Source organism: Eriocheir sinensis, chromosome 33 (genome assembly GCF_024679095.1).
Source record: "Eriocheir sinensis breed Jianghai 21 chromosome 33, ASM2467909v1, whole genome shotgun sequence".
NCBI classification, from domain to species: Eukaryota; Metazoa; Arthropoda; class Malacostraca; order Decapoda; family Varunidae; genus Eriocheir; species Eriocheir sinensis.
In genome coordinates, this window is record NC_066541.1 from 15,264,780 (window position 1) to 15,275,153 (window position 10,374).

General features: G+C 45.8%; 1 long non-coding RNA gene across 2 annotated transcripts in view; it reads left to right on the forward strand.

The window, feature by feature from the left end:
• LOC127006782 (uncharacterized) overlaps positions 1–10,273 on the forward strand; it is a 135,224-nt gene extending 124,951 nt beyond the window's left edge. For both annotated transcript variants that reach the window (XR_007759757.1, XR_007759756.1), the window contains exons 4-5: positions 4,223–4,322; positions 10,209–10,273. This is a non-coding gene — a long non-coding RNA (uncharacterized LOC127006782). The remainder of the gene's footprint in view (positions 1–4,222; positions 4,323–10,208) is intronic.
• Positions 10,274–10,374: the final 101 nt, after the last annotated feature.

The window sequence follows — 10,374 nt, forward strand, 5'->3', positions numbered from 1 at the left end:
TGGTGCAACGAAATTAGCGTAGTGGAAATAGTGATCAGTTAATATATTTAACCTCTCTTGTTTTTATCAAGGAAAATAAAATTGAAAAGACGTATCGATCAAGGAAACCAAATTAAACGAAGGGAAGAAGAGGGAGAGGGGGAGAGAGAGGGAAGAAAAGTATAATTTAAAGTTGTATCGAAGTATTTTTTTTTTTTCGTCCGGGGTGAATATTCGTAGGAGGAAAGTTTTCATATTTTACTGAACTAATTTAAGCGACGCGCTGAGGAATCTCTCACCCAAATTTATGGCACGGGAAAGTAATCTTGGTCGAGTTCGTTTACGTTAAGTTGCATGTGAATTATTAGTGCGGAAGAGGAGGAGGAGGAGGATGGGGGAGGAGAAGGACGAGGACCGGGAGGAGGAGGCGGAAGAGGAAGAGGAGTAGGAGGAGAAACAGGAGGAGGAGAGACCAGAAGGAGGAGGGGAAAAAGAACAGGTAGCGGCGGAGGAGGAGCAGGGGGAGCAGCAGCAGGAGGAGGAGGAAGAAGAGTTCTGGTAACATACGACTAATCTAATGATGGAATATAAATCATGTTATGGGAGGTTAGCAATAAATCTGGAGTGTTCGCTTTGCCCATCAGAGAAGCCGTTGAGTAATGAAACGCGGCTGTCTGGTACCATAGACTTTTACGCGTAATTTCCCGGGGAACGCTACACCCAAGACGCATCATTTTCTTATGTACATTGAAAAGTTGGTGCCAGTCTGGTGGAAATCTATCAGGAAAACCCATCTGTTGATCTGCATTTTGATGTTAAATGGGGAACCTGATGTGATACCTAATAAAGTTTGGTTCTGTCAGAGGGAGATCGCAATAGCGGCGGCTGGTTTTGGGTTTGCTAATATTAGAGCATTGATGTTTAATGCTGTTGGTTATCCAGTTTGCTGTATGTTAAATGCAGCTGGAGATCTCCCAAGACTTTATTGTAGAACTAAATATCAATAAGAAATGTAGATATATATTACGGTTTCTACTCTTACCATTACCACGACTACGATTACTACCCCCGTAAGCACACTAACAGCCAGGATTCAGTGCAGGGAGGCGAGGAGGAGGAAGAGAGTAAGGCAAAATTTCTTAATAGTGAGGATAAACTGTAAAAAGAAGCGTGGCACAAGTTAATACAACACAGACGTCGGATACGCGGCTTGAAGGCAGAGATAACGTAGGAAGGGAGGAAAGTGCTGAGGAAAGAGGGAGAGGAAGGAGGGACGGTGAGCAGGAAGAGAGAAAAGAGGTGGCGAGAGGGGATAAGTGGAGGGAAGGTGAGAGGAAAATGTAGTGAACGGAAAAAGAGAGAGAGAGGAGGAGGAGGAGGTGAGAGGAAAATGTGGAGGAATGGAGAAAACTGGCAAGGAGGAGAGAGAGGGAAGAGAGAATGTGGGGTACAGCAGCGTTCCTTCTACTTATTTTTATTATATTTTCCTCTCCACTCCCTCTCGTTCATCCATCGTTCCTTGTTCCTCTTTATCTTTTTTTCCATCACTCCTTGTTCCTTTTCCATTTTCTCCATCACCTTTTCTTCTTGCTGTTTTCTGACTCTCCCTTTTTATTCTTTCCCATCTTTCACTCATTCCTTCACTCATTCCTTCACTCCTCCCATTCATCTTTCCTTGTCTCTTTTCCCGCTTCTCTCCTCCCCCTCTTCCTCCCTCCCTACCTTCCTCCTCCCCCTCCCATCCCCCTTACTACCCCTGCTTTCTCGTGCATTCAGCCTGAGGAAGCAGAGTCAGCAGGTAATCAGAACTATGAGGAGGGAGGAAGTCAGGAGGGGGCAGAGGAAGGGAGGGAGGAAGGAGACGGAAGAGGAAGGAAGGGTGGGAGAGATGGAGGAGATAAGGAAGGAAAGGAAGGTAAAAAGTAAAGGGGAAAACAAGATAAATGTCAAGAGCACAAAAGAAAGTCAACTAAAACATATTGATGAAGAAAAGGAAGGAAATATCACCCGTGGACATCTATCTCTCTTCCTCTCTTCTTCTTTCCTATGGTGGCGACAAAGGAGGAGAATAACTAGGGGGGGAGAAGAGGAAGGAGACAAGAGGAAAAGGAAAGAGAGAGAGTGAGTAAGGGATGGATGGAGGAGAGATAGATAGGTCAGGTAAGATAAAGATAGGAGACAAGAGGAAGAGGAAAGAGACTGACTGAAGGACGAGTGAAGAAGAGAGAGATAGGTCAGGCGAGAGAAAGATGAGAAGGAAAGGAGGAACACAGAGAGAGGTGAAAATCCGTGTCAGCCTGTCAGCCTCACAACAGCGGCGGTGGTGATTGACAGTGTGAGTGACGGAGCGCGAGGGACGGGGGCCAGGAGATGACGCGTCGGGGAAATAGTGCTCGGAGCCTCGCGGTGGAGCTGGAAACAAAGAAAAGGAAGAAACACTGACGTAGACTGTGGAAAGGCCGCGGAAAGGGAAAAAAAAGGGAAGGTGGGGTTAAGGGGACTGAAAAGGGATTGGAGTTGAGTAGTTGATGGTGTATTGGTGGTAATGGTGATGATGGTGATTAGGTGGAGGCAAAAGAGGTAAAAGGGAAAACAAGGAGGAAAGTGAGGAGAGGGAGGAGGGAGAGAAGGAAGGGGGGGTGGAAAAGGAGAGGAAAATGGGAAAACGAGGAAAGAGGAGGAAGAAAGGAGAAAAGGAAAGGGGGAGGGAAAGAGATTTTGGCTCGAGAGGCGATCATGTACGTGTTCAGACTCACACACACACACACACACACACACACACACACACACACACACACACACACACACACACACACACACACACACACACACAAACACAAAAAAAGCCTGAAAACACCACAAAATCAATCCCAAACAAACTAAAAAACACACACCAAAACAAACATAACAAAACTACTTAACTAAAACAATCAAACGAAACAGCCCCCCAAAAATTAAAAAGACAAGAAAACGACGACGAAAAAGACGAAAAAGTGAAACGAAACGAAACGAAGCAATATAAAGTCAACCAAAGAACGTGTGTAGTCCGAATCTCTAAGTGAAGCAGACGTGAGAGTGGTACCGAAGCCTCTCTTAAAGGGGGGGAGAGAGAGGGGAGGAAAGGGGGAAGGGGGTGGGGAGAGGGGGGGGAGAGGGTGGTTGGCAGATTACGGCGAGAGGGGATGTGAGGGGCATTGGGAGGAAAGAGGAAGAAGAGGAGGAGGAGGAAAAGGAAGGAGAAAGGAAATTAAAGGAAACTTAAAAGGAAAGTGAAAGAGGAATAGGAAAAGACGAAGGTAAAGGAGGGAGGGAAAATAGGTGATAAAGAAGGGAAGAGAAAGGAAGGAGTAGAGAGAGAGAGAGAGAGAGAGAGAGAGAGAGAGAGAGAGAGAGAGAGAGAGAGAGAGAGAGAGAGAGAGAGAGAGAGAGAGAGAGAGAGAGAGAGAGAGAGAGAGAGAGAGAGAGAGAGAGAGAGAGAGAGAGAGAGAGAATTAGTGGTTGAGAGGATAAGGAAGCGGGAGGAAGACTAATAGAGGTCGTGTGAGCCAGGGCGTGCAGGAGGCAGGACGAAGGAAGGAAGGAGGAAGAGAGGAAGGAAGGAAGGAAGGAAGGGAGGGAGGAGAAGGCAAAGGATTATGAAGGAAAGGGAGAAGAGGGAGAAAGGAAAGAAGGAAGATGGGACGTATTGGAAGGCTTATAAAAGGAAGGCAGGGAGGAATTTTAAGTAGAGAAATGGAGAGTTCAAGAAGATGAGAAAAAGGGAAAGGAAAGGAAAAGGATAGGAAGGAAGGAAAGGTAAAGGAGGGAGAGGCGTAGGAAGGAGTGCATGAATGAAGAAAAAGAGGAAAGGTTGGAATTGTAGGCAGAAAATTAGACGGTTCAAGAGGTCAGGAAAATTGGAGAGGAAAAGAAAAGGGTAGGAAGGACGGAAAGATAGAATGAAAGAAAGATGTGATGAAGGAGAGATGGAATAAAGAGGAAGGAAGGAAGGACGGTGGAATAGGAGTCAGGCTTCGGTGTATTCCTTGCAGGCCTTGAATGATGCGTGGGTCACCTTCGATCAATCCTTCTTTCTCTCTTCTCACTCTTCTCTTTCATTGTGCTTTCTCCTTCGAATCCACCACCACCTTTTCACTGTATTAGCTATTTCCTTTTGATATTATTCTTACTCCTATTACTATTACTATTATTATCATTATCGTCATTATTATTATCATTATTCACGTGTTCCGTCTTGTTCCAGGTACGCCGGGAAGCAGGTGAAGCAGGACGAGGCTAAGCAGATAATGAGCAGATGATGACGATGATGATGATGCTCCTGGATGCTGCGTCGTAACTAGCAGGTACACACACACACACACACACACACACACACACACACACACACACACACACACACACACACGCACGCTCACACACACTCCTCCCTCACCTCTCCCTCATCCCTTTACCCCTCTTTCCCTCCCTCTCTAACCCCTCTTTATCCCCTTTCCTCCCTCCCTCCTTTTCTCTCCACCCCCCATTTTGCCTCCCCCCCATTTTCCCTCCCTTTCCCCTCCCCCTCTTGTCCCTCCCTCCACCCTCCCTCATTTCTCTCCCCTCGTATTGTAAAAAAAAATCGCAATTAGACAAATGTAAAAATATATGCGAGAGAGAGAAGAGAGAGAGAGAGAGAGAGAGAGAGAGAGAGAGAGAGAGAGAGAGAGAGAGAGAGAGAGAGAGAGAGAGAGTGGTGTCATCCCCCCCCCGTTTCTGTCACACCCAGACCTCATCAGTATGCAGGGCTGTTCACACGGGGACGCTTGGCAGGGAGGCTTGGCAGGGACGAGAGGAGGGCTGAAGGGGCGTTTGGGATCACTGAGGGGGGCTGGAAAGGGTAACAGAGGAGGATAGGGAGAAGCGGAGTTGTGTAAGGGAGGAGAAAGTAAGGGAAAACAGGGTATTAGGGTGACAGGATTTGTGAGGAGAAGAGGAGGAGGAGGAGGAGAGAAAAGGTAAGGAGGGGTAGGAGGAGGAGGAGGAGGGGGAGAGAGTTGGTACAGAAGGAGGAGAAGGTGAAGAGGTGATAGAGAGAGGAGCTGAGGGAGGGAGAGATGGAGGGAGGGAAACCATGGTGGAAGGGAGGGAGGGTAAGTTTCAAAGTGAGCGAGAGAGCGAGAGAGCGAGAGAGCGAGAGAGCGAGAGAGAGAGAGAACGAATAACGAGAGAACGAGAAAGAGACATAGAGAGACCGAGACCATAAGGGGAGCAAATTATCTGAAAGGAATGAGTTAAATAAGACTGCCGTGGGGGGGGGGGGTAGATGTTGAAGGTTAGAGGGTACAATGAAGGGGGTCGAGGAGGAGGGGTGATAAGGGGGCTTGTGAAGGGGGGTCGTGGGGGGGGGGGAGGTCATAAGGGAGGTGGTGTTGGTTGGGTTTCTATTCACCATCATCACCAGCGGCGCATTAAGTCTCCATAACCTCATCAGGAACACTCAGGCTCTATTCAGGGTGAGTTAGAAGGAGTGGTGCAGCGTGAAGGAACGCGAGGAGAGGGGGAGAGGGTGAAAGAGGGAGGGAGGGTGGAAGAGTGAGGGAGAGAGTGAACTGAAGATTAGGGAGAGAGGGAGAGACACAGTGGAGGGAGGAAGAGGGAAGGGAGGGAGGGTGAGAGTGTGAGTGTGAGGGAGAGAGGGAGGGAGGGGAGAGGGAAGAATAGGTGGGATAGATCAAAAGGGAGACGTTGGGAGAGGGTGGGGGTGAGGAAGAGGGAGGGAGAATGGATGGAAGGATGGAAGAGGAAGGGAAAGGGTGAAAGAGTTAGGGAGGGAGAGGAAAGGAAAGATTGGGATCGAGGGAAAGGATGGAAGAAAGGGAGAGGAATGATGGGTGAGAGGGATGGAGGAAGACGTAAGTAGAGAGTGGGAGAAGAGAGAACGGAAGAGTCGGGGAGTATAAGAGGGCATGGAGGAGAGTTTAAAGGTATGCAGAATGGAGGTAGGTAAATAGAATGTGATAAATGGTAGAAGGGGAGAGAGAAAATTGAAGGAGAGGAAGGGAAGAGATGAAGGAAAGGGAATGAAAAGATGGAGAGAAAAAAAGGTATAGGAGGTAGGTAAATAGAGTGGAGATTAATGAAAGATATGGAGAAGGAAAAATTGAAGGAGAGGGAGGGAAGAGAGAGAGGAAAAGGGAAGGAAAGAAGTAAGGCACAATGGCATGGAAGGAAAAAAAGGAATAGGGAAGAAGAGGAAGAGAAGGAAGAGGCAAGAGGTCACGGAGGAGGAAGGACAGAGAGAGGAGTGTCAGAGGAGGAGAGAAAGGAGGAGGAAGGAAAACGACGGAGGAGAGTGAGGAGAGGGATTAGCAACATGGCCGCAACACACACACACACACACACACATTCCCACTCACCCCCCCCTCACCCCCACACACACTCCCACTCACCCCCCCCCACATACACACATACTCCCACACACAACACACACACACACACACACACCTTGATTCACAGATGCAATGCGTGACACGGACGTAAACAGGATTAATTAAACAGACTAACAGACAGACATTGATGGACAGATAGACAGACAAATAGACAGACGGACGGACACAGAATAGACAGACACGGAGAAGTAAATAGTCGAAGGTTCAGCAAATTCAAACAGATCCTCAACTAATTTTAAAGGGCAAAGTATTATGTTGAAGGGCTATTAAGCATCAAATAAGCCTTAATATCAGGTGTGACAGGTTCGTGAATGTCTTGTTTTCATGTTCATTTGCGAGGGGGGGGGGGGGGGTTCGTTTTTTTTTTACATCAAGGGAGGCAGCTCAAGGGCAAAACAAAAAATATCATCAAAAAAAAAAGTTAAAAGCTGTTCCGGGAAAAGATAAAAAGAACGAGAATTTGACTTTTTTTTTTGCACGTCATCAACTGGGCTTCTGGTGATGGTTAGGTTATTACATTTAATCAGTTTATTTCTCTTCCCCTGCATCCATATTTTCCTCTATTTTTATTTTTATTTTTTCATTCTGTATGTTTGTAATCGTTCTATTATTCCTCTTCCTCTTCTTCGTCTTTGTCTTCGCATTCCCCTTCTTTACCTACTTTCTTTTTTATTTTCCTCTCTTCCCTTTCATCTTTACTTTTTCCCATTTTATTTCTTTTCTGTTTCTTCTTCAAGTTTGTCATCGTTATTTTCTTCTTCTTCCTCTTCTTGGTCTTCGCATTCCCCTTCTTTACCTAGTTTTCTTTTTTCTTTTTTCTCCCTCGTTCCCTTCGTAATTATTCTTTCCTTTTATCCCTTCTCACTGTATATTTGCTACCGTTCTTTTCTTCCTCTTCTTCTTCGTCCCGGTCTTCGCATCCTCCCCTCCACCTCCTCCTTCATTCGCTTTCCTCCCTCATTCATCAACCTTTTTTAGTCCCCCCCGTATTATTATTTTCGTTTTCCTTCTCCCATGTTTTCTGCGCCCCCTCATTCGTACCTTCCGGCTGCTTCCGTCTCTCCTCCGTCTTGCTTTAGCCTTCCGTAATGAGATGTTTGCACGGGTGACTTCGACAGGAGGAGGAGGAGGAGGGGGGGGGGGGGTTCAGGTGAAAGAGGATCAGGGAGCAGGTGGAAGAGGCAGAGGTGGAGGAGGAGGACGAGAAGGAGGGGAGGAAGTCATAAGTGGTTGTGTTGGATGGAGGAGAGGGAGGAAGGGAGAGAGGGAGGGAGAGGTTCTTAGCATGCAGGTCTCCCTTCCACCTCGCGGCGTCTTGATGTGACCTCCTCAGCCTTTATCGACACGTCCTTCCTCTTATTCTTCCTCCTCCTCCTCCTCCTACGTTTCCTTTTATTCTCCTCTTGTCTTTATTTCCGTTCCCTCTTCGTGATTTTTCTTCGTCTCGTTGTTTTGGGCTTCATCTTTTCTTTTTTCTCTGTTTTACTCTTTACATTTTCCTTCTCCCTCTGTTTCTTCTCCTTTTCCTCCATTTCCTCTTTCTCCTCCTCCTCCTCTTCCTTCTCCTCCTCCTCTTCTTCAAGTACCTCCACCGAACTAGGCATGCAAATGGCCGCAGAAATAATTTAAACACACACACACACACACACACACACACACACACACACACACACACACACACACACACACACACACACACACACACACACACACACACACACACACACACACACACACACACACACACACACACACAACACACACACACACACACACACACACACACACACAACACACACACACACACACACACACACACACACACACACACACACACACACACACACACACACACACACACACACACACACACACACACACACACACACACACACACACACACACACACACACACACACACACACACACACACACACAGGAGGAGTGAGTGAGTGAGTGAGTGAGTCATACACGTTTCGCAAATTCAAAAACGTTTAATCTGCATATCGTTAAGAGGCATCGCGTCATTCGTTACGCTTCGTTAGTCGCGGTTAACGAGGCCGTGCAACGATACGACCTAACTGACAGACAGGCGCGCAGTAAACACATTATCCGCCGCCGCCTCCTCCTCTACTACCCTCCTCTTCCTGTTTCTCCTAATCATGCTATTTGCGTTTCTCCTCCTCCTCCTCTTCCTCCTCCTAATCCTAATCATCCTTATCCTTATCTCCTTAATCCTGCTTCTGCTTATCATTCCTCCTCTTCCTCCTCCTCATCATCAACAACAATTTACTACTTATTATTTTCCTTTTAATCTTACTTTTGTTTGATTTTGTTGCTTATCCTTTGTCCTCTTCCTCTTCCTCCTCCTCCTCCTCCTCTTCATCATCATCATATTTCTTTTTTAACCCTATTCCTCGCAATCTTCCTTCATTTTTTTCCTCCGACACCACATCTACTCCTTCTTCCTCTACCCCCTCTCCTCTTCCTTCTGTTTTTTGGCACCCCTCCTCTTCCTCCTCCTTATCATCGTCATTTTCATCTTAATTCTTTTCTTCCTATATTCCTCCAAATCTTACTTTTTTTTTTTGTACCTCCGACAACACATGGCATCTACTCCTTCCTCTACTCTCTCCTCCCCCCCTCCCCCCCTCTTCCTCCTCCTCTTCTTCTTCTTCCTCCTCCGCATCATCATTTTCATCTTAATTCCTTTCTTTCTATATTCCTCCAAATCTTACTTTTTTTTTCTTTTTGTTCCTCCGACACCACATGGCGTCTACTCCTTCCTCTACTCCCTCCCTCTCTCTTCCTTCTGTTTTTTGGCCCTCCTCCTCCTCCTCCTCCTCGACACGCCCCCTTTTCACCATTAGGGGGGCGCCGCTCCCTCACCCGTCGCCACCAAATGAATAAATTGAATTACGAGCCCCGCGCCGCCAGTTGTTGGAGGGACAAAAAACGCCGGGAAAGGAGAATGCTCTTTGCTCGTTGACCTCATTGTGTATAATTTTTTCTGTATATTAGTCTTCGTTTAGCTTTTTTTTTCGTTTAGTCGAGAATATTAAGTGCTTTTTTATAGTCCCTTGTATTTTATGGGTTTTTGAGCTTTATTTTTTTATTTTGTCTTCTTTTATCATATTTTTCGTTTAGTCAGGAATATTAAGCTCTTTTTTACGTTTCCATTTTATTTTGTGACTTCTTAATTCTCTCTCTCTCTCTCTCTCTCTCTCTCTCTCTCTCTCTCTCTCTCTCTCTCTCTCTCTCATTCCATTTTCATTCTTTTATTTTTCTTTCGTCTTCATTTTCATTTTTATTAATTTCTTACTTTTCATTTTCCTTTTATCACTTTCAATTTACTTTTCTTTTTCCTTCTTTCTCTTGTGCACTTCACTTCTCGTTTTGTTTTATCTCCGGCCCTTGAGGAAAGCAGATGCGTCTCCCATAAAAATATTCAGTTGGGACCATTTTCTTTGACCGAGTTGAGAGCTAACTCAAATATTCCTCTCTCTCTCTCTCTCTCGTCCTATGTATGTGCAGTTATTGAATTATAAGAAAACGAAGAATTAATTTATTTTCGGGGTCTATATCATTTATTTTTCCTTGATGCTCTCTCATGAACCTCAATAATAATAATAATAATGATAATAGTAATTCTCATTTTGTTGTATATGTATGCAGTCTGATGGTAATTCAGTGTGCAGTTTTATCAGCCAATCCTGCATTGATATGGCTTTAATATTCATATGTTGAAGAATATCCAGTTATTTCGTTAAAGGTTTACTGACTTCAAATTCACACCTACAGGGACAACATCCAGAAGCAACGACGCACCCGAACAGCCATTCGCATCACCTTGGGTCCGTAGCCTATCGGGCTTTCAGAGAAGATTAACTGGGTTCTCTTGGGTGTTTTCTCCTGATCATAGAGCAGAAGGCGTGTATAACTATCACTAGGATCACAAAGCACTCCA